The sequence below is a fragment of the Schistocerca cancellata genome, chromosome 5 (genome assembly GCF_023864275.1).
Source record: "Schistocerca cancellata isolate TAMUIC-IGC-003103 chromosome 5, iqSchCanc2.1, whole genome shotgun sequence".
NCBI classification, from domain to species: Eukaryota; Metazoa; Arthropoda; class Insecta; order Orthoptera; family Acrididae; genus Schistocerca; species Schistocerca cancellata.
This window is the reverse complement of record NC_064630.1, coordinates 654,487,371-654,511,596: the sequence shown is the minus strand read 5'-3', so window position 1 is coordinate 654,511,596 and position 24,226 is coordinate 654,487,371.

The following is a 24,226-nucleotide window of genomic DNA, read 5'->3' as shown; positions in this document are numbered from 1 at the left end:
GCTTGAGTGGTTGGTAACCGTACCAGGTCGGACTGAAGGAAGGCATCGAAGCAGTTCAGAGGCGTGCTTATTTGCTACCGGTAGGTTTGCACAACAAGTAAGTGTTACAGAGATGCTTCGGGAACCGAAAAGGGAGTCCCTCGAGGGAAGGCGACGTTATTTTCGAGAAATAATTTTGAGAAAATTTAGATACCTGGAATTAAGCTGACTTCCATACGATTTTAATGCCACCAAAATACATTGTGTGTAAGCACCACTAAGATAAGATAAGAGATGTTAGGGCTCATACGGGGGTATATATATAGTCGTTTTTTCCTCGCTCTGTTTGCGAGTGGAGCAGGAGAGAAAATGACTCTAGTGGTACAGTTACTGTACGGTAGCTTCCGGAGTATCTACTTAGATGTAGATGTAATAACACAATACGAATGGCTGGTTTTGGAGTGGTGCCGTGACAGGAAAGTATGGACTGCAGATGAATGACATCACATTTTCAATTTTTTTGGGGGGGGGGGGGGCTGGTTATGGCCGCAATTGTCAATATGTGCTGCGCGTGATTAGCCGAGAGGTCTGAGGCGTTGCAGTCGTGTAGTGTGCGGCTGGTCCCAGCGGAGGTTCGAGTCCTCCCTCGGGCGTGGGTGTGTGTGTTTGTCCTTGGGATAATTTAGGGTAAGTAGTGTGTAAGCTTAGGGACTGACGACCTTAGCAGTTCAGTCCCATAAGATTTCACACACGTTTGTACATTTTTGTCAGTATGTAAAACCATACATATTGACGATGCGGTCACAAACCTAGAAACATTTTGTTGACTGCGACAATGACCGCGGAAGCCTACGTTTATATTTGACGTCACATTATATTCAACGACGAATCCGTCTCCTGCGCCACTCTGGATGATCATAGATTGGCGAATTTAGCGGAGACTTGTGCGAAGGTCCCACCCTTCCAATGTTTTAGAGAGGCACTGAGAGGTTACTCTGTCGCGGTGTGGGGAGCCGTTGGCTGTGACTGCAGTGACTTTGGGAACGCTGGCAACGCAACGGTACGTCACGGACATCCTGCGATATTATGTGTTACCTCTCAGGCGACTGGAGAGTTGTCCAAGGAAGGCACATGTGTCTGTGAACTGTCTCCGTGATGGTGAACTGGTGAAGTACTCCTTTGGCCATTAAGATCCCGATATCTGTCCCCAATAAAACATATGATGGACTAGGTCAGACTTCTATTTCGTTCCAGTGTCAGTATCGACGTTATCAAGGGACAGCTACAACAGGTGTGGTGCAGCTTTTCCCGAGAGAGGCTGAAACCTTCAACACCTTTCCCAGCTAAATCAGAGCATTCATACATGCGCCATATTGATAAGGGGACTCATACTGCTAAATTCCTTGTAAATTTGACTCACTGAACTAGAATCACATATCCTGTCATCTCCTTCATTTCTGGGCTCCATACTTTGGTTTAGTCAGACGGTGTAAGTGTAGTACGTAGTATCATAAGACGTCGAAACTGTGGTAATTTACATTGGTGCTACATCTTTGTATTAAGAAACCTACCACTGGAAACCAAAGATTAATGCAGTTACTGGATGATAGCATTATGAAATTGACGCTAGCCCAGTTTCCCCCCCTCTCCAAAATATCTATGAACTGTTAATGAGAATGATTTCTGCTGTAGGAGATATAATTATGAAGAAAACTTACGTACTTTACTTACTTTCACTCTGTTACATCATATGGGATCAGTCTCTGAGTAACTCGTCAAACAAAGCAAAAATTTTTAGCAAGAGCGTGTAAAAAGAGTCATTTGCATTGTAAATTCAAGAACAGAACGTAGAAACCGGTTCAAGGAACTTTATATTCTAACCACTGATTCTCAGTGAATTTATTCATTAATGAAATCTGTTGCAAGTGATACATTTCTATTTCGAAATAATAGCTCAATACCATAGTATCAATACTAGGAATAAGAATAGTCTAGAAAAGTCCTAAACTCACTTATCTTGGCCCTAAATGGGGTCCAGTATTCAGGAACACACATTTTCAATAAATTGCTAGCAGCCACTAAAACTTTGTTTGGGACAAAGGACAGTTGAAACAGAGTTTGAAAGACTTTTTCGTAGGCACCTCCTTCTACTCTGAAGATAAATATCTGAACAGGAATTGTAAAATGTGTGTTAGATTTCAGGTTTGACAGCACTTGGTCACAAAAGTGAAATTAGGTATTTTGTGTATGACAGATTTATTAAAAGTGCTTAACTATGTTTCATTCAAATAGTGTATTAATTCTTTAAATACTAGCAGTTCCAGTTTACTCTGATGTATTCACCTATTTTGACAACCTCCTGACAAATGATCGGGGTAGTGAGCATTATATTGAAATGTTTTGTGTTTTTTATGTCACTGTTTGTGATTTGTTCCACGCCCGCGAGAATCATCTCGTTTTTGGGTCTGTGGAACGAAAACTGAATCTAATCTAATATAATCCTGTAACATAACATATACAGATGTGAATTAACTTTTGTTCTCGTTGTCGTAGTGATCTAAACTTTTCGTACATAAACTGAGTATACTGTTTCACATACTGCATGTTTTTTCCTAATGCGGTTTATTTTGCTGTGTAATGGTTTAGAGAATTGCGACATATACACTGTTAGTGGGCCTAGTGTTTATATAAACATTAATAATGAAATAAAACTTGGGAAACTCTGTATGAGTGCGTGATATCTGTAAGAGCGGTCGAGTAATTTCCTTTTGTTAAAGGGACTGTAAAGCGCTGTGCGCGAAGGAGAGAATCGGGTGGTGGTCAGTGAACTGTACGGTACGTTCGTGATGAAAGGGACGTTGTGGTCGCACTCGCCGTTAGTCGTCTGTAATTTGGCGCTGACTGCGTCTGCAGTGAGCAAATATAACCACTAGATGGTCTTTGGAGAGGGGCCGGCCGGGTAGAGACGGAGCTGTAAATGGGCGGATGTACGATCGCAATGGCACGGTCCAGTGCAAAGACTGCAGCACTACGACATTACTTGTACTATGTAATGCGTAGCCTCGATACTATGTCCAAGACACTGATCAGGCAGACACTGTAAACTTGGCGCCACTCATTTCGCTTTTCTGTACTTACTACTAAATTGAAGTCTTTGTATGTTCATCATTCCAGACATGGTTCGGCATCTCCGCTGTTCAGTACAGAAAGTCGAATCAAACATCTATCAGCCGTCCAAATCTCCAGAATGTTATTTCATTGGGCTACGGGTTTCCGCGATATATTACACGATCTTCAGACCCCTGTGTATATATAATAATGGTAACATTATGAACAGGGGGTGGTGCAAGTCTGATATACAGTGGTAATATATAATAACACAACTGTACAGGGAATTACATCGAAGCTATGCAAAAATTTAAGATAACAGTTGCACACTGTACTAAACTAGGGAGTAAAGTATATATGTCATATAATAGTAAAAAATAACCTAGTAAACGGAAGTCAATATTGCATGTTATGCGTAGATAATCACGGTGTAATGCTAATGCAATGCCCGTGAAACAACTGGAATAAAACAATGTACACTCCTGGAAGTGGAAAACAGAACACATTGACACCGGTGTGTCAGACTCACCATACTTAATCCGGACACTGTGAGAGGGCTGTACAAGCAATGATCACACGCACGGCACAGCGGACACACCAGGAACCGCGGTGTTGGCCGTCGAATGGCGCTAGCTGTGCAGCATTTGTGCACCGCCGCCGTCAGTGTCAGCCAGTTTGCCGTGGCATACGGAGCTCCATCGCAGTCTTTAACACTGGTAGCATGCCGCGACAGCGTGGACGTGAACCGTATGTGCAGTTGACGGACTTTGAGCGAGGGCGTATAGTGGGCATGCGGGAGGCCGGGTGGACGTACCGCCGAATTGCTCAACACGTGGGGCGTGAGGTCTCCACAGTACATCGATGTTGTCGCCAGTGGTCGGCGGAAGGTGCACGTGCCCGTCGACCTGGGACCGGACCGCAGCGACGCACGGATGCACTCCAAGACCGTAGGATCGTACGCAGTGCCGTAGGGGACCGCACCGCCACTTCCCAGCAAATTAGGGACACTGTTGCTCCTGGGGTATCGGCGAGGACCATTCGCAACCGTCTCCATGAAGCTGGGCTACGGTCCCGCACACCGTTAGGCCGTCTTCCGCTCACGCCCCAACATCGTGCAGCCCGCCTCCAGTGGTGTCGCGACAGGCGTGAATGGAGGGACGAATGGAGACGTGTCGTCTTCAGCGATGAGAGTCGCTTCTGCCTTGGTGTCAATGATGGTCGTATGCGTGTTTGGCGCCGTGCAGGTGAGCGCCACAATCAGTACTGCATACGACCGAGGCACACAGGGCCAACACCCGGCATCATGGTGTGGGGAGCGATCTCCTACACTGGCCGTACACCACTGGTGATCGTCGAGGGGACACTGAATAGTGCACGGTACATCCAAACCGTCATCGAACCCATCGTTCTACCATTCCTAGACCGGCAAGGGAACTTGCTGTTCCAACAGGACAATGCACGTCCGCATGTATCCCGTGCCACCCAACGTGCTCTAGAAGGTGTAAGTCAACTACCCTGGCCAGCAAGATCTCCGGATCTGTCCCCCATTGAGCATGTTTGGGACTGGATGAAGCGTCGTCTCACGCGGTCTGCACGTCCAGCACGAACGCTGGTCCAACTGAGGCGCCAGGTGGAAATGGCATGGCAAGCCGTTCCACAGGACTACATCCAGCATCTCTACGATCGTCTCCATGGGAGAATAGCAGCCTGCATTGTTGCATAAGGTGGATATACACTGTACTAGTGCCGACATTGTGCATGCTCTGTTGCCTGTGTCTATGTGCCTGTGGTTCTGTCAGTGTGATCATGTGATGTATCTGACCCCAGGAATGTGTCAATAAAGTTTCCCCTTCCTGGGACAATGAATTCACGGTGTTCTTATTTCAATTTCCAGGAGTGTAGTCATCAATTGATGAGTACAGACTAAAGGTAAAACATTAGATTACATGTTGTCGTATACTAGTAAGACATAAACCACTTCCTGAAGGACAAGCCCACAACTGTCTGTATCATCTCGTTCCGTACACCAATAGTAACTAATGAAACGAGCATATAAATGTAAATCAATGTAATTTATCGATCACAGATTCGTAAGATAGAACTTACTTAATAAAATATTTTCAATGAACCAAACTGTGAATCTAGTGTAATACACCGTAACGACTTCCCACTAAGCTGTAAATATTGAAATCTATGGAAAACGGCATAACCAATGTTATCATGAAAGTAATAAGTCGGCTGGTAAGCAGGCGTGTGGCTGGGTGATATACCAAACCATAAGCTATAAATTGAGTCTCCCACAGCATTTTTCTCTCTGTATGATAAGGCTTATCTCCGGAGCTACTGAAGGGATGTTGATAAGCTTTTCACTAATAGATAGATTGACTGACGTGCAAGGTTTGTGTATATAATTTATTAACGTTACGCCAGACAAGTCATCCGGCTGGAGTTACTTAGTTCAAATGATCAGATATGTGTGAAATCTTATGGGACTTAACTGCTAAAGTCATCAGTCCCTAAGCTTACACTCTACTTAACCTAAATTATCCTAAAGACAAACACACAGACCCATGCCGGAGGGAGGACTCGAACCTCCGCCGAGATCAGCCGCACAGCCCATGACTGCAGCGCTTTAGACCGCTCGGCTAAATCGCGCGGCTGTTTCTTAGTGGTACCCGTTCGAAGCCAGGGCAGGTTGCTAGTAATGGTTCTAGATAACACATAAAACCAACCTGCAAAAATAAAACATCACTTCTTGTATAGTGATTTACTTGTTACCACAAACAGTTCCCCTGTCTTGATGAACCAGCTAGAACAGCTGAAAAAATACTGCTGGTCATTGATTTCATTTTGATGGATAGATAGAACACCTTATTTGGAGGTACAGAACCGAATTGAGAAAAGAGAAATTATGGCACATCCGTATTAGAAGATGAGAACGGTTGACAGGATACTTCCTGAGGCATCAAGATTATGACAGTTTGGCAATGGCAGTAAGTCTGAAGGAGACCAAGACTCTAATAGAGTAAGCATGTTCTTAAGGCTTTAGGCTGCAGCAGCTATGAAGAGGTAAAGAGGCTTGCGCGGAAAGCTGAAACAAGACGTGTCTCTGGACCGAAACCCACAACAATATAATAAACATACACTGATCATCCAGTACATCGTGACCGCCATCCTGCTATCGAAATAAACCTGTCCAGGCGACAGCAGCATCACATCGACTCGACTGACTGCAAGGTGCATTTACTATCAGTGACCATGATATTCTTGTGATGAATGGGGAAGGCGCACGATCTATCTTTGACCGAGGTGAAGCCTCGTCCAGATGTGGGTGCGGCATGGCGGCCACTCCTCATTGCAGGTGTCGGACGCCATAGGCTGAGCAGACAAGTAAAATAGGACACATGGTGAACTGTGGCGGAACTAAAATAAAACTTTCATTCCGGGCAGAGTAAACGTGTGTCTGAATACACAGTGCACCGAACACTCCCAACCGTGCACCTCCACAGCCGAAGATGCATGTCTCAATGTTAACACCACGACATCGGAAACTACGACTGAAACTGGCACGTGACCATCGGCACTGGACGTTGGCGCAGTGGTAGAGCGTTGCATGGTCTGATGAATCCTGAAATCTTCTTCTCATGCAGATGGGAGGGCACGAGTCCTTCGTCTTCCAGGGGAACAGCTCCTTGATACCTCTACTCCAGGAGCAACTGGTGGCGGCTCCATTATGGTGTGAGAACATTCACGTGGGTATCCAAGTGTCCAGTGGAGCTCGTGCAGACACCATGACAGTCAAGAAGTATTGTACACTGACTGCAGACCACTTACACCGCTTCACTATTATCATGTTTCCTGACGGCAGTGACATTTTTCAACAAAATAATCCTCATGTCACAAGGTCAGGAGTATGATGACGTGGTTCGAGGAACACAGTGGCGAGTTCCAGTAGATGTTCTGGCCCCCCAACTCGCCAGATATGAACCCGACCGAACACATCTGGGGTGTGACTGATTGTGACGTCAGAGCTCATCACTCCCTACCCGGATTTTACAGGAATTAGGTGACTTCTCTGTGCAGATGTGGTGTCAACTCCCTCCAGCATCCTACCAAGGCCTCACTGCACGCTTACCACGACGTGTCGCCGTTGTTATCCGCGCCAAAGGTGGACATACCGGCTATTAGGTAGGTAGTCATAATGTTCTGAGTGATCATGTATAACATTGCACTGAAAAGCCATTTAAATACAAATAATATCTGCATCACCGCATTGTTGCTACTAATAATTGTTACTGCAATACAAGTATGAAAATTACTTCCTCTGTTTGCTATATGTGTGTGATAATGTATAATGTGCATCTATGCTGATATGAATGCATAAGTGAATGAGTTCTATTTTTTCATCGTTTTTAGTTGTATTTCTCGTAACTTGTGTTCAAAATGAAGTGATATCGACCCACTGAGGACTTTATTGACTTATCAGTTAAATGATTTGTGCACCCTTGTCTGTGGGAGTTTGAACTGCGCTGCCCTCGGTGTTTTGTTATTATTTCGTGGTGAATAGGGGTTTAAATTATTTACATATACATTGAAATCTTTACGTAATAGTCCCTGTAATATTTTTAATAACTTCTACCTACGATCAGTCCGATCGCTGATTACTTTTTCAGCGGTAGGTCCGAAGTTACAATGTGTAACTTCTGTACAGAAATATAAGTGAAGAGGGGCGTTCAATAAGTTGTGTTACACATTTTTTCTCGGCAAGTTTCGGTTGAAAAAAAGCTGAATTTGTTGTGGGATATCGTGGAACATTACCACCTCATCCACTATAGCTTCATGAAGGTTCGGCAGGTGGCGCCGCTGTACGCAGCCTTTAAAATAGTGTCTGTAACGAGGTGCGTTCCAAGCAGTCCTTGAGTTTCTTTTGGCGGAAAACCAGAGAATCGCAGATATTCGTAGGCGCTTTAAGAATATCTACAGAGAACTAGCAGGGGACAAAAGCATGATGAATCGTCGGGCGAAACTTCCGCCGTCATCGCAATAAGTTCACGCAACTTGTCTGATCTACTGCGTGCCGGCCGGCCGGGCACAGCTGTGATTCCTGCAATGGTGCAACGAGCGCACACACTCATTTGAAGTGATCAACGGCTCACTATCAAAGTCCTCGCTGTACAACTGGAGGTCTCTGTTGATAGTGCTGATACATATGTCCACGAGTTGAGGTGTGCCCGTTGGGTTCTTAACAGAACACCGTAAAGACCAATGAAGAGCAGTATGTGCGGAATTGCTTCGTGTAACGAGGATCATCGAGAGAAAAATTTCTGGAACAACGTTACTGTCAAGGAACATGGGCTCTTCAGTTTGAACTAGAAACAAAACGGAAGTCCATTGAGTGGAGCTACATGACATCTTCCCCAAAGAAAAACTTCAAAGCCATACGCTCAGGCAGTAAGGTCTTTAGGGCTCTGAAGGGCTTATTCTGTTTGATGTCCTCCATCAACTCTGACGTATATTGTGCTACCCGCAGGAAATTGAAGAAACTACACTACTGTCCATTAAAATTGCTACACCACGAAGATGACGTGCTAAGACGCGAAATTTAACCGACAGGAAGAAGGTGCTGTGATATGCAAATGATTAGCTTTTCAGAGCATCCACAGAAGGTTGGCACCGGTGGCGACACCTACAACGTGCTGACACGAGGTAAGTTTCCAACCAATTTCTCATACAGAAACAGCAGCTGACTGGCGTGGCCTGGTGAAACGTTGTTCTGATGCCTCGTGTAAGGAGGAGAAATGCGTACCATCACGTTTCCGACTTTGTTAAAGGTAGGATTGTAGCCTATCGCGATTGCGGTTTATCGTATCGCGACGTTGCTCCTCGCGTTGGTCCAGATCCGATGACTGTTAGCAGAATATGGAATCTGTGGGTTCGGGAGGGTAATACGGAACGCCGTGCTGGATCCCAACGGCCTCGTATCACTAGCAGTCGAGATGACAGGCATCTTATCCGCATGGCTGTAACGGATCGGGCAGCCACGTCTCGATCCCTGAGTCAACAGATGGAAGCGTTTCCAAGACAACAACCATCTGTACGAACTGTTCGACTTCGTTCCCAGCAGCATGTACTATCAGCTCGGAGACCATGGCTGCGGTTACCCTTGACGCTGCATCACACACAGAAGCGCCTGCGATGGTGTACTCAACGACTAATCTGGGTGCACGAGTGGCGAGACGTCATTTTTTCGGATGAATTCAGGTTCTGTTTACAGCATCATGATGGTCGCACCTGTGTTTGGCGACATAGCGGTGAACGCTCATTGGAAGCGTGTATTCGTCATCGCCATACTGGCGTATCTCCTGGCGTGACGGTATGAGGTGCCATTGGTTACACGTCTCGGTCACCTCTTGTTCGCATTGACGGCACTTTGAACGGTGGACGTTACATTTCAGATGTGTTACGAACCGTGGGTCTACCCTTCATTCGATCCCTGCGAAACCCTACATTTCAGCCGGATAATGCACGACCGCGTGTTTCAGGTCCTGTACGGGCCTTTCTGGATACAGAAAATGTTCGACTGCTGCCCTTGCCAGCACATTCTCCAGATCTCTCACCAATTGAAAACGTCAGCCAATGGTTGCCGAGCAACTGGCTCGTCACAATACGCCAGTCACTACTCTTGATGAACTGTGGTATCATGTTGAAGCTGCATGGGTATCTGTACCTGTACACGCCATCCAAGCTCTGTTTGACTCAGTGCCCAGGCGTATCAAGGCCGTTATTACGGCCAGAGGTGGTTGTTCTGGGCACTGATTTCTCAGGATGTATGCACCCAAATTGCGCGAAAATGTAATGACATGTCAGTTCTAGTATAATATATTTGTTCATTGAATACCCGTTTATCATCTGCATTTCTTCTTGGTGTAGGAATTTTAATGGCCAGTAGTGTACTTCAACGTGTGCCCCAAAAATCCAAACTAACTGCTCCTTCTCCATGACAACGCAAGAATTTACACAAGTGTTCGGATCCGAGAGAAGCTCACAAAACTTTACTGGACTGTTCTTTCCCATCCTCCCTACATCCCAGTAAAGTGGAGTAAGGCCGTCGCATTGAATGGAGATGTAGAAATATAGGGTTTTGCAGGCAAAAGAGTGGGGAATAACATGGTGTACTGGAATCATGAACAAAACAACCGGCTTTCAGACAAAGATTTGTGGCATTACTTACTGAACGCCGCTCACGCTATTCCGACACAAAAGTGGTGACGACTGCTGCCTGCCAACCTACATCAGTACTGTTGCGCTTAATGTACTTCAATTTATTTTCCAGGCAAAATGTGAAGAATTCGAAAAAGAAGTGTTTGTCGAAAGAGCTGACTCACGATGCAGAAAAGTCAAAACAACCTTCGGTGCAACTGAGAAGAAGGGCGGTGACATTAAGAGGGCAGTAGGGATTCCATTACTAAATGCACAGGAGAGAGCATATAGATGGAAAGGGCACGCTGTATGTCTCTGTGAGGGGAAGGACTTCTCTAATGATGTGGAAGAAGAAGAAACAGAAATCGGTAGGGAAGAGGTAGGGGATCAAGTAAGTATTAGCACTCCGTCTTCAGGCCACAAGTAGCCCATCGGGACCATCGGACCGCCGTGTCACCCTAAGTTGAGGATGCGGATAGGAGGGGCGTTTGGTCAGCACACCGCTCTCCCGGTCGTTATGATGGTTTTCTGTGACCGGAGCCGCTACTATTCGGTCGAGTAGCTCCTCAATTGGCATCACGAGGCTGAGTGCACCCCGAAAAATGGCAACAGCGCATGGCGGCTGGATGGTCACCCATCCAAGTGCCGGCCACGCCCGACAGCGCTTAACTTCAGTGATCTCACGGAAACCGGTGTATTCACTGCGGCAAGGCCGTTGCCAAGTAAGTATTAGAGTCAGTATTTAAGAGACTTTGGAGGACTTAAGATCATCCGAATTTATAAAATCAATGGGGGAAGTGACAACAAAACGACTATTCATGTTGTTAGAATGTATGAGACTGGCGATACACCATCAGACTTGCGCAAAAATATCATCCTCACACTTCCGAAAACAGCAAGACCCCACAAGAGCGAGAAATTTCGCACGGTCAGCTAAACATTTCATCCATCCAAATTGATGGCAAGAATAACGTACAAAACAATGGAAAAGAAAATTTAGGATGCGTTAAGTGACAACCAGTTTGCCTTTAGGAAAGATAAATACACCAGAGAGGCTGCTGTGACAATGCGGTTGATAGTGGAAGTAAGAATGAAGAAAAAAATCAAGACACTTTAATAGCATTTGTCGACCTGGAAAAGCATACGATGCCGTAAATTGGTGCAAGTTATTTGAAATGCTTAGAAAAGTAGTCGTAAGCTACAGTAATAAGCTATCGGGAGAGGGGGTAATATATAATGTGTACAAGAAACAAGAGGAAATAAAAAGAGTGGGAGACCAAGAACGGAGTGCTCGGATTAAAAGGGGAGTAAGACAGATGTGGACTCTATCGCTTCTATTGTTCAATCTGTACATCGGGGCAGCAATGACTAAAATACAAGAAAGATTGAGGTGCGAGATTAAATTAGAAGTGAAAGTGTATCAATAAATATCTGTAAGATTTACTGATCGTGTTGTTATCCCCAGTGATAGTGAAGAAATAATACATGATCTATCGAATGGAATGAGCGCAGAATACGTATCAGGAGTAAATCAAAGAAAGACGAAAGTAATGGTAAACAGCGGATTTGAAAATAGCGAGAAACTTAATATCAAAAATCAAATGTGTGTTAAATCTTATGGGACTTAACTGCTAAGGTCATCAGTCCATAAGCTTACACACTACTTAACCTAAATTATCCTGAGGATAAACACACACACCCACGCCCGAGGGAGGACTCGAACCTCCGTCGGGAGCAGCCGCACTTAACATCAGAACTGAAGATCACGAAGTAGACGACGTCAAGGGATTGTGGTATCTGCGCAGCAAAATAACTCGTGTGATGACATGGATGATATAGAAAGTAGTCTCTCACTGGCAATAAGGACATTCCTGGTCAAGAGAAGTTATGAAACGTCCCCATAGAACAATTATACAAGACTGTGCTCAAACTGACACACAATATTTTTAGCGCAACGCAATCTGACTTTCAGAAATCCCTACAAAGGAATGGCCCTGACTAACATTAACCTGTACTTTTCTCAAATCACTTACCTCACAAAAATCTTCGTTACTCAAGCTACTGCAATATAGCGAGCGCCACTACTGCCAGCTAAATAAAAGATTCAAACTACAGAAGGCACTAACTACTGATAGGCATAGTTAGCAATTGAAAGATGTTAATAGAGAACAAACAATGTATTAACCTTAACAGTCATAATATATATAGTAGTTCATAACATCCAGTGTCACAAATTTCAAAACTCCGCCATCTCTCTCCCAGACATCCACCACTGCTGGCGGCTCACCTCCAACTGCGCAACGCTACGCGCTGTTAACAGCCAACAGCCCAACACCACAATGACAGACAACAATGCAAACTAGCCACAGACTGCACACAGCACAGCCAGTGATTTTCATACAGAGCGCTACGTAACGTTGCCAATAAGAAAACATAAACAGCCTACATACAAAGTGTATATGTGTGTATTGTGTATTGAACCGGGGACGTAGAAACGATGGAGAAGCTTCGTCTTGCCGTAGCTCTCAGTGTTTCACAACCCCACAACAGGCCACAGTAGTCCACCCACCCCACCGCCACTCCACACTGAATCCAGAATTATTGAGCGGTTCGGCCACCAGTGGACCCCTGTCGGGAACGTCTGGGACCAGACGAGTGTAACCCCAATGTCTGCGATCAGCAATCACCGTCATAGTGTAACTGAGGCGGAATAAGGAGAATGAGCCTTAATTCACCGAGAAAGATGGAAAACCGCTGCCCGGCACACCGGACCTCGACACTAATCCGCCGGGCGGATTCGTGCCGGGGACCGGCATGCCTACCCGCTCGGGAAGAGAAGTGTACTAGTATGAAACATGGACCTTAATCTGGGGTAGAAATTTCTGAGAATGTACGTTTGGAGCACAGCAATGTATGGTAGTGAGACATGGACAGAGGAAAAACCGGAACAAAAGAGTATAGAAACATTTGAGTGTGGCACTACAGAAGAATGTTGAAATTTAGGTACAATAATCAGGTAAGGAATGAGGAAGTCCTCCGAAGAATCGTAGAGGAAATGAATATATTGAAAACACTTCAAAGAAAAGTGGGCAGGATGATGGGACACCTGTTAACACATCAGCGAATAATTTCCCAGGTTCTAAAGCGAACTACAAACGCTGAAAACGGTAGGGGAAGACAGAGATTGGAATACAACCAGAAAACAATTGAGGGCTTAGGTTTCAGGCGCTACTCCGCGATTTACAGTTTAGCACAAGAGAGGAATTCGTGGCCGGCTGCGTCAAGCTAGTCAGAAGATTGCGGGGGAAAAAATCATGTCGCGTTTGATGCTGACGTAAAAGGTGTGTCCTGACGGGTCTTTGTTAAATGAGCGAGCGAAACCCGATGTGAAATTAATTTCCGTAGTGGCTTTTACTGGAAATCCGATGATGCAGTTACAGCTTTCGTATCAGTCAAAGAAAGTTTGCGCTCAGTATGGTAGAACTACCCGTTCCGACTTTAAGCTACCGAGTATAGACTGGGACGTCTATGGGTACACTGCAGGTGACAGTGAATGATAGTCTCGTGAAGTACTTTTCAATACGTTCTCCCAAAACTATCTTGAGCAGCTGGATCGACAGCCCACAAACAATGGAAACGTTTTAGATCTTGGAGCTTCAAACAGGTATAACGTATTCGACGGTGTCGATATAGAGATAGGGATCTGTGATGATGATGTCATCATAGCGACGATGATTGTTAAATTTAATAAACCCATCTTCAAGACTAAGAGAGTATTTTCCCTAGAAATAGCAGTTTTTTCAATGATTTCGTGATGCCTTCAGCTGCCATTCTCTTTATTTCATGTATGATTGTACAGTTTCGGCCTCGGACCATTTTCATTTATTTTATGGGTGAATCTTTAATTGTATATTATGCCATGTTCGTCCTTGTTCCTATGACTGCATGCAACAACTGCTCGAGAGTAAAGTGCTCTTAAAATAGCGGAAATCCTCTGTAATTTATTTTATGACCATGACATGAAAGGACGTACATGGCACATTATTAAAGATTCATCCATAAAATACGTGAAAATGGTCGAAGACCGAAATTGTACAATCGTACATGAAACAAAGAGAATGACAACTGAAGGCATCCCCAAATCATTCGAAAAATCCATCGCAGCTACAGACTGTAGACTACCTACGGCAAAAAAAAAGGCATTCCTGGCCAAGAGAAGTCTACTAATATCAAATATCGGCCTCAATTTGAGGAGGAAATTTCTGAAAATGTACGTCTGGAGTACAGCATTGTATGTTAGTGAAACATCGACTGTGGGAAGACTGGAACAGAAGAAAATCTAAGTTTTAAGATGTGGTGCTACAGACTAATATTGAAAATTAGGTGGACTGATGAGGTAAGGAATGAGGAGGTTCTCCGCAGAATCGTTGAGGAAATGAATATGAAGAATACACTGATAAATAGAAGGGTAGGATGATAAGACATCTGTTAAGACATGAGGGAATGACTTCTATGGTAGTAGAGGAAGCTGTAGAGGGCAAAAACTGTAGAGGAAGACAGAGATTGGAATACATCCAACAAATAATTGTGGACGTATGTTGTAAGTGCTACTCTGGGATGAATAAGTTAGCACAGGAGAGAAATTCGTGGCGGGCCGCATCAAACCAGTCAGAAGAATGATGAAAAAAAAAAAATTCACTTAATCACATGTGTACTCGATGCGTCATTTGTGGCCGCCATACACTGCTGTATCACTTCTCTTACTACTGGAGATTGGGAGAGACAAGTTCATCAGTGGTTTTCCACAGTCAGCATAGGGGCGACATTCGGCAGTCAGTCATACCTGTTTTGTCTGATCCTCCCTTTTTTTCTGTCGCATTTCCTCTATTCGCTGGTCCCACTTGATGAATTCAACTGTCGTTGCGACATACTTTAACAGAAAAGCTTGGTAAAACTCTTCTGCCACTCATTTGAGCAACTGTATTCAAGTGTATTTTGTCAGCATCTGTCATATTCAGATTAACAGTGTGGCATAGTGCCAAACACTTTGTACGTAAGACTGTGTATTTTTCTTCATGGCTTTGCGAGCTGTTCTTCAATTGTTCTTGCACTAAACGGACTTCCTGCTGATCGTCGCAAACATTTTCTTTCTTTCGGTCTGGCACTTATCCCAGCTACTGAGCTTCTCTTAGTTGTTCTCGAACCACTGCTGGGCTATACCAACCAAAGAAATGAACGCTTTCGCCAGACACATCATGTAATCCCACCTATTTTACCAATTCGTCGGATCCTGACCGGTGTCTCCAGAAAACACGGATGGATGCCTGACCTACCATTGATCTGGAATCCACTAGTCTCCTTTGTAAAAGGATCTTACAAATAATGTAGTACTTGTGTTCCGATTCCTGTCAATGTATGTGGCATCTTTCACGTTGCTTCATTGAAGCCACAGTGAAGTTACGTTTAGAAGTACACGGTGTCTCCATCAAATGGTGTCACGTGGTAACCAGAGTCAAATCCAAATCTGAAAACTGAGTTCTCAACGAAATGAAGCATAATACCTAGCACTAAAGTACTTTTATTACGAGCACCAACTTACAACCAGAAAATAAAATGGTTCAAATGGCTTTGAGCACTATGGGACTTAACATCTGAGGTCATCAGCCCTCTAGAACTTAGAACTACTTAAACCTAACTAACCCAAGGACATCACACACATCCATGCCCGAGGCAGGATTCGAACCTGCGACCGTAGCGGCCGCGCGGTTCCAGACTGAAGCGCCTAGAACCGCTCGGTCACAACGGCCGGCAGAAAATAAAAGAACTGAAGTTCTGTAGGGAGAGTTTTAACGTAACTCTCATACACTGCTTCAGGTTTTTTTTCCTGTCAGTTAGGATTACTTGATAATTTAATGTGTGAGCTTGGTACTACTGCTGTGAGTGGAAAGTTATTCGATTTCTCGCGTGGAGGGAGTAAGCCTAGAATGGTCAGCAGTTTACCATTTGTTCAGCAGATGACTGTGCCTGTTTTTTAAAAGCAGGGAGTGGCAACCCCCTGGGAGTACCCAGTTCTCGTGGAAAGGACCTCATTCCCGAAGTGTCATTGTGGTCAGTTCCTGGCGTTTACCTGCTGCAACAGGTGTGCTGTCACCACTCGCCATAGCGCTCTGGAGGGTGAAATTTGCCTTCCTGTCTGCACATTAAAAAGATCTGCTTGTCATCTGCACCCTCGCTGCATGAGAAAATTCGTTGCTCTCCCTTCAGTTTACTGACTGTCCAAACCAAAGCTTCAACCGTGCCAACAGACGATACCCGAAGGACGCATCCAGTGGAGAGACTAAGTTCGGGACCACTATCAAACTTATGAATTGCCAGAAGAATTTTTGTAAGGGTTGAGTCAGAAGTTTCAGTTGAGATCCCCTGTTTTGAAGCCACATTGTCGTTCGTCACACTGGCAGCAGCATTGAATCACGCCTCCAAGAGCAGTCTGAAAATTGTCGGAATTCAGGAGAGAGAATTTGTATTTGACATCGATTCATTTCAAAACTCTTGCCTTGTCCTGACTGGCACCCACTCGCCGTACTCAAAAAATGTAAGCGTCGCTCAGGCTGGAGCTCAACTCATCTTCTGAGCAGTAAACTAATTCTCTTGCGCATCTTTTACTCTCCATTCTTCATGTTTAATATAGTGAAGCGCCAAAGAAACTGGCCTAGGCATGCGTTTTCAAACGCAGAGAAACGTGAACCGGCAGAATATGGCGTCACTGTTGGCAACGCATATATGAGACAACAGGTATCTGGCACGGTTATTAGATAGGTTACTGCTGCTTGAATGGCAGGTTATCAAGATTTAAGTGAGTTTGAAAAGGGGTGTAATAGGTGGCGCACGAGCGATGGGACACTACATCTCCGAGGTAGCGGTGAAGTGGGGATTTCCCTGTACGACCATTTCACGTGTGTACCGTGAATGTCAGGAATCAGATAAAGTATCAAATCTCTGTCATCGCTGCGGCCGTAAAAAGATCCTGCAAGAACGGGACCAAAGACGACTGAAGAGAATCGTTCAACGTGACAGAGGTGCAACCCTTCCGCAAATTGCTGCTGATTTCAAGTCTGGCCCATCAACAAGTGTCACAGTGCGAACCATTCAACGAAACCTCACTGATATTGTTTCATAACCTATCCTTGATGACTTCATGACATGAGGCTTTACGCCTCGCCTGGGTCCGAAATCACAGACTTTGGACTGTTGATGACTGGAATCATGTTGCCTGTTCGGACGGGTTTCGTTTCAAATTGTATCGAGTGGATGATGGACGTGTACTGGTATGGAGACAATCTCATGAATCCATGGACCCTGCATATCAGCAGGGGACTGTTCAAGCTGGTGGAGGCTGTGTAATGGTGTGGGGCGTGTGCAGCTGGGGTGATATGTGACCACTGATATGTCTAGATAGGACTCTGAAAGGTGACACGTACGTAAGCATCCTGTCTGAATACCTGCATCCATTCATGTCTATTGTGCATTCCAACATAATTGGATAGTTTCAGAAGGACAATGCGATATCCCATCCTTCAGAATTGCTACGGAGTGGTCTAGGAACACTCTTCTTAGTTTAAACACTTCCGCTGGCCACCAGACTCCCCAGACATGAGCATTAATTAGCATTTTTCGGATGCCTTGCAACGTACATTTCAGAAGAGATCGCGACTCCCTCGTACTCTTACGGATTTATGGACAGCCCTGCAGGAGTCATAGTGTCGGTTCCCTCCAGCAGTACCTCAGACATTAGTCGAGTCCATGCCATGTCATGTTGCGGCACTTCTGCGTGCTTGCTGGGACGATTCACGATATTCGGCAGGTTTACCAGTTCCTCTGGCTCTTCAGTGTATGTATCTCGGTTATTTTGAATTTGTGATGTACACGGATGTGGCAGTCTTATTTCTTTTTCCTCCAGCAGTTTCCAAGTAAATGCAACACCCACATAGCTTAAAATCATCTTACTTAAGTTTACTGTTTTTCTGAACATTTTTCCATTCAATTTTTTTCCAGTTATTCACTTGACTAGAGCAAATAAAAGTTCCGTATTCACAATATTGACTTACGTTTTGAGATGCATAATTTCCTACAACTTCCCCTTCGTTAGGTGACCACTAAATAGTAAATATAGCCAGATTATTTCTAAGGATGTTGCTTCAATGTGGTGAATTGTCATCGTCTGCAGTGGCCAAGCATTTGATTCAAATCTATGATAATTGCAGAGGCGATAAACGAGTGAGAAACGCTCTATGTTTTATAGAAGGATTAACTTGTAGACACGCTTTTGAGCACTGTTTCGATCTCTTCGAGGTCCATTATTGTGCGATTATTCATGTTAATTGTGTCATATGATCCACAACAGAACATTTGTTTACTATCAGTTTACTGTCCGCATACACTTAAATAAAACTAATGACTACTAGCTTCAATTTATAAAAATCTCTTCCTTTTTATTGTGAAGCCGACACCTGAACTAACCAATTAATTTTCATTGCGAGCCTTCTTCTATGACACACACACGTAACTTTCCGAGTGATTTTATTTATACAAGTACTGCTTGTACGAATACTCCACAACAAATAAAGATTTTAAACATGAGAAATTTGGAGAACTTTCCAAGAAAGGCAAATACTAAATTACAAATGATCGCTAGAGGTCGGGTTTGAACAGGCGCCCCGCAGCATGCCAGCCATAGCCGCTAAGTGCTACGTGACACTGCACGGCGCATAACTTGTGGGAATATTGCCTTCCAACTTCTACATCTGTATGATAGTACGTTATATGCAAAATCATGTGGAAACGCAGCGCTACAAACAGACAATATTCTCTTTAAATGGTAAAGGGTGTCAGGGGTACAAGTGAAGGTTTTGTCATCATTGGTGCCTTAATATGTACCAATTTCAGTGAGTTAGTAATTTGAATCACTTGTTTTTCTCTCTGCGTTTGACAGTTTCCCCGCAAACACGTCACATAATTTACTACCTGATATTTTGTGCATTGCCATAAGTGCACCACTAAGTGGAGTACCCATGTGAATATAACTTAACCTTTAGCGTCCATGTGTTCACGCTTCAACACCATACATGGTGCCCGGGCGAAACTAAACATGAATCACATCTTCTAGTCACATATACCTGGGAGTACTAAGCAACATAAAAACATACTACTGCTAATATCTATAATTATAAGTCTGCAATTGTTGATATAATGTTGATCAGTATACAGTCCTCAGTCACCAATAAACATATCTGCACTTATACCTCTGACACTTTGTGTATTTTTCAGCGCAGCCAAAAGTCTTTGTTACACAGAAAGCCATTCTGTCTTACAGAAACGCCGGACCGTCCTATGAAGTGCTTTTATTGAATATTTCAGCCTCCGGTCGCAAAGTGGTATCATTACGGTTTCGACTTATCACCTAGTCATATGAGATGATCTTTTAAAAAGAAAGAAAAGGACAATAGTAAAGTACTAGGCAACTAAATTATGAATAAAACTACTGTCTGTATACAACGATACGCACCAGAGTGCACTGCACAGTAAGAGTTACCAATTTTATACTGTCCGATACGTAACTGTAGCCTCTAGTTAAACAATCATTGTGAGATCTCCCAGGCCTGTTCAGTTTAAGAGATCCACTAAAGAGCCAAAGGAATTGGTGCACCTGCCCATTATCGTGTAGGGCCTCAGCGAGAACCCAGAAGTGCCGCAACATGACGTCGCATGGACTCGATGTAAATGACACCTTGAATTCTACAGGCCTTTCCGTAAAGCCGTAAGAGTACGATGACGGTGGAGATCTCTTCTCAACAGCACGTTGCAAGGCATCCCAAATATGTTCAATAATGTTCGTGTCTGGGGAGTTTGGCGACCAGTGGAAGTTTTTAAACTCAGAAGAGTGTTCCTGGAGCCACTCTGTAGCAATTTTGGACGTGTGGGGTGTCGCAGTGTTCTGCTGGAATTATCCAAGTGCTTCGGAATGCACAATGAACATGAATGGATGCAAGTGATCAGATAGGGTGATTACGTACGTCTCACATGTCAGAGTCGTATCTAGACGTCAGGGGTCCCATATCACTCCAACTGAGCACGCCCCACACCATCACAGACCCTCAACCAGCTTGAACAGTCCTCTGCTGTCATGCAGGGTCCATGGATTTATGAGTTTGTCTCCATACCAGTACACGTCCAACCACTCGATACAATTTGAAACGAGACTCGTCCAAACAGGCAAAATGTTTTCAGTCATCAACTGTCCAATGTCGGTGTTGACGGGTCCAGGCAAGCCGTAAAACTTTTTGTCGGGAAGTCCTCAAAATTACACAATTGGGCCTTCCGCTCCGCTTCTGTCACGTTGAACGATTCTTTTCAGTCGTAGTCGGTCCTGTTCTTTCAGGATCTTTTTTCGGTCGCAGCGATGTCGAAGAATTGATGTTATACCATACTCCTGATATTCACGTTACGCTGGTGAAATGATTGTACTGGAAATTCCCCACTTAGTCGGCACCTCGGAGATGCTGTGTCCCATCGCTCGCGCGCCGACTATACCACCACGTTCAAACTCACTTAAATCTTGATAACCTGCCATTATAGCAGCAGTAACCGATCTAACAACCGCGCCAAATACCAGCGTTGCCGACCGCAGAGCCGTATTCTGCCTGTTTACATATCTCTGTATTTGAATTCGTTGCCTATTCCAGTTTCTTTGGCGCTTCAGTGTAATTTGTCACATTTTGAAGTGAATAAGAACTTCAGAAACTTAGTTACACACGTAGTCTCACGCTAAAACCTCTGCACAACAATGAAAAATGAAAAGAAATGTCGTGTGACGAGGGCCTCCCGTCGGGTAGACCGCTCGCCTGGTGCAAGTCTTTCGATTTGACGCCACTTCGGCGACTTGCGTGTCGATGGGGGTGAAATGATGATCATTAGGACAACACAACACCCAGTCCCTGAGCAGACAAAATCTCCGACACAGCCGGGAATCGAACCCGGGCCCTTAGGATTGACAGTCTGTCGCGCTGACCACTCAGCTACCGGAGGCGGAATGCACATCAATAGCGGTGCAGTATAATAGAAGAGAGAGCATGTTTCGGGTTTCCTATAGACGCAGTTCTCCTGCCGTGCAGATAACACTTAATTGTATCACAGCGTGCGATTGAAATGGCGCGGCAACTAGAAACGTACTGCAGAGTGTAACTAGGCAGGACAGTACAATTCGTGTGTAAAACGTCTAAATTGCATACAGATTCAGCGTGAAATTCTGGCACTGTATGGAGCAGATGCATGGTAACCTCCAACCATAGTGAAATGGCGCCAACGATTTGCCTGTGCCACATAGACGTGGAAGTTCATCGACTTCAACAATACTGTGCACCATGTGATTTCCAGCTTTTCGGCTTCATGAAAGTATATCTTGGGGAAAACAGATTCTTCAAACGTAGGTAGGTTGGCTCAGCAGTTCTTGAATAGTTCCATGACTTGACCGGCCATATAACGTGTACCTTTGTTTACGAAGTCCCCTCTTACGTTAAGTTGTGTACAGAAGCTAGTAGTTTACTAGCGTCCATTTTCTTTCTTGTCTGAACAGTTCATCTGATGATGATGTGGTAGTAAGTTGAAACAAGAAAGACATCATTCGTGTGCCCTGAGGCTGTAATACATAATGTTTGTAAAAATTCTTAATGTCAGAGAAGAATCTGTCTTCCACTTTAACTCTTTGTCTACCAATGGGGCGCTTGTGTCCTAAGATAGTGTGTCAGAGAAATAGTGGGAAGTTGCCGTATGACGTTACTATAAATCAGCGTCTCGCTGGTAACGGGAAGCCATCTAATAGTTTGCATAGTTCCCGTAATTACGCTCTACATCTGCAAATTATTGCGTTTCAAGCTTCATTATTAATCGTCTGCTCCACATTGTAGCATAAAATTAGATCGTGCCTGCAGATACGCAACCCAATGAACGGAATTGCAAAGCAGGCTGCTGTCACGCCTTGAAGTTCAATTCGTTCGATGTTGGCATTTTCAAGGACAATTCGTGTCAATGAACTGCACACGTGTATTGAAGTTTGCCGCATGACAAATGGTGCGCGTATTAAGCACCTCTTAATGTGAGTTAAAAATTTGGAGAGGAGTCCTATCCACTGCAATGCATCTGATTCATGCACGTTTTGCAGTTTTTGCTCAGTCGACTTCTTAAGCCTACAGGCACCTTTGAATAACCTCATATGACCCACCCCTCCCCATATTGGAAAAGAAACAGCAGGAAATATTTTTCATAATTTTACTTCTGACTACGAAATTAATTAAAATAAATCATTAATATCTTTCATTCTGGGAAAGAACTGCTACTCGAATTAAAGACTTTCTACTCACCCCGGAAGTCAATTCCTCACAATAACTCACAAATTGTCTCCTGAAGTGCTATAATGACAGTATGAGTTCGAGACAGATGGAAATCTCTATAAACCACTGATTTATGGAATATCTGAGAATGTACGTTTGGAGCACACATTGTATGAAGTGAAACGTGGACTGTGGGAACATCGGAACAGAGGAGACCTAAAGCGTTTGAGAAGTGGTGCTACAGAAGAACGTAGAAAATTACTAGGACTGAAAAGGTAAGAGATGAGGAGCTTCGGCGTAGAATCGGAGAGGACAAAAATATATAGGAAACACTGACAAGAAAAAGGGTTAAGATGGTATGACACCTATTAAGACATCACGGAATAATCTCCATGGTACTAGAGGGATGTATAGAGGGCAAATACTGTAGAGGAACACAGTGATTGGAATACATCCAGCAAATAACTTAGGACATAGTTTGCAAGGGCTACTCTGAGATGAAGAGGTTGATACAGGAGAGCAATTCGTTTATCAGTTGAATTGTTGTTAACCTTACTGTTTGAGGTGGCAACGGCCTTGCTGCAGTGGATACACCGGTTCCCGTCAGATCACCGAAGTTAGGCGCTGTCGGGCGTAGCCGGCGCTTGGTTGGGTGACCATCTGGGCCGCCATGTGCTGTTGCCATTTTTCGGGGTGCACTCAGCCTCGTGATGTCAACTGAGGAGCTACTCGACCGAACAGTAGCGGCTCCGGTCAAAGAAAACCATCATAACGACCGGGAGAGCGGTGTGCTGACCACACGCCCCTCCTATCCGCATCCTCAACTGAGGATGACTCGGCGGTCGGATTGTCCCGATGGGCCACTTGTGGCCTGAAGACGGAGTGCCGCTTTACTGTTTGAGGTAGGTAGAAGAATCACCTATAATTTTCGCTGGTCTCTGTGTCTACTCCATAGTTCTGAGAGGTTAAGTGAAACGTGGCGGTAGTGCTACCAGTATGTCTTCACGTAAAGTTTCATGATGAAAGCTAAACAGACAATTTAATTCGTTCTTTCAGTGTGACATGTACAAATGTTCGAACTGTGCAGACCACTACTGAAATTGATCCCAACTGCCTTTCCTGACTTTTTCATGATGGATAGTTAAGTAAGCGTTAGGAAATGATGACATTATCAAGCTCAGCGTTGTGACTGCCTATCTGGTGCCGTTACATTGCCTAATGCCAAGCTTATCGTCACCTAACAGATCCTCAGTTTTCATGTACGTTATTCTGTATCTTCTTCATGTCAGCTACTTGCATGAATGGTGTTAGTGATTATTTCAAGATTTTTTTCATGAATGAACTGTTAAACTGAGTGTGAAACAGTTCTCACACTTACCCGTCCTTACTGTCGTCGGGTGATATTTTTCCGAAAGTCTGATGCTCTGTTGTTAGTCTTGTGGATTCTACACATCAGACTGAAAGGTCGTTTCGTTGCACTACCTCCCCCCCCCCCCCCCCGCACCCCACCCTTGCCCAACCCAATAATTTTAAAACGTCCAGTGAAATGTTGTGGA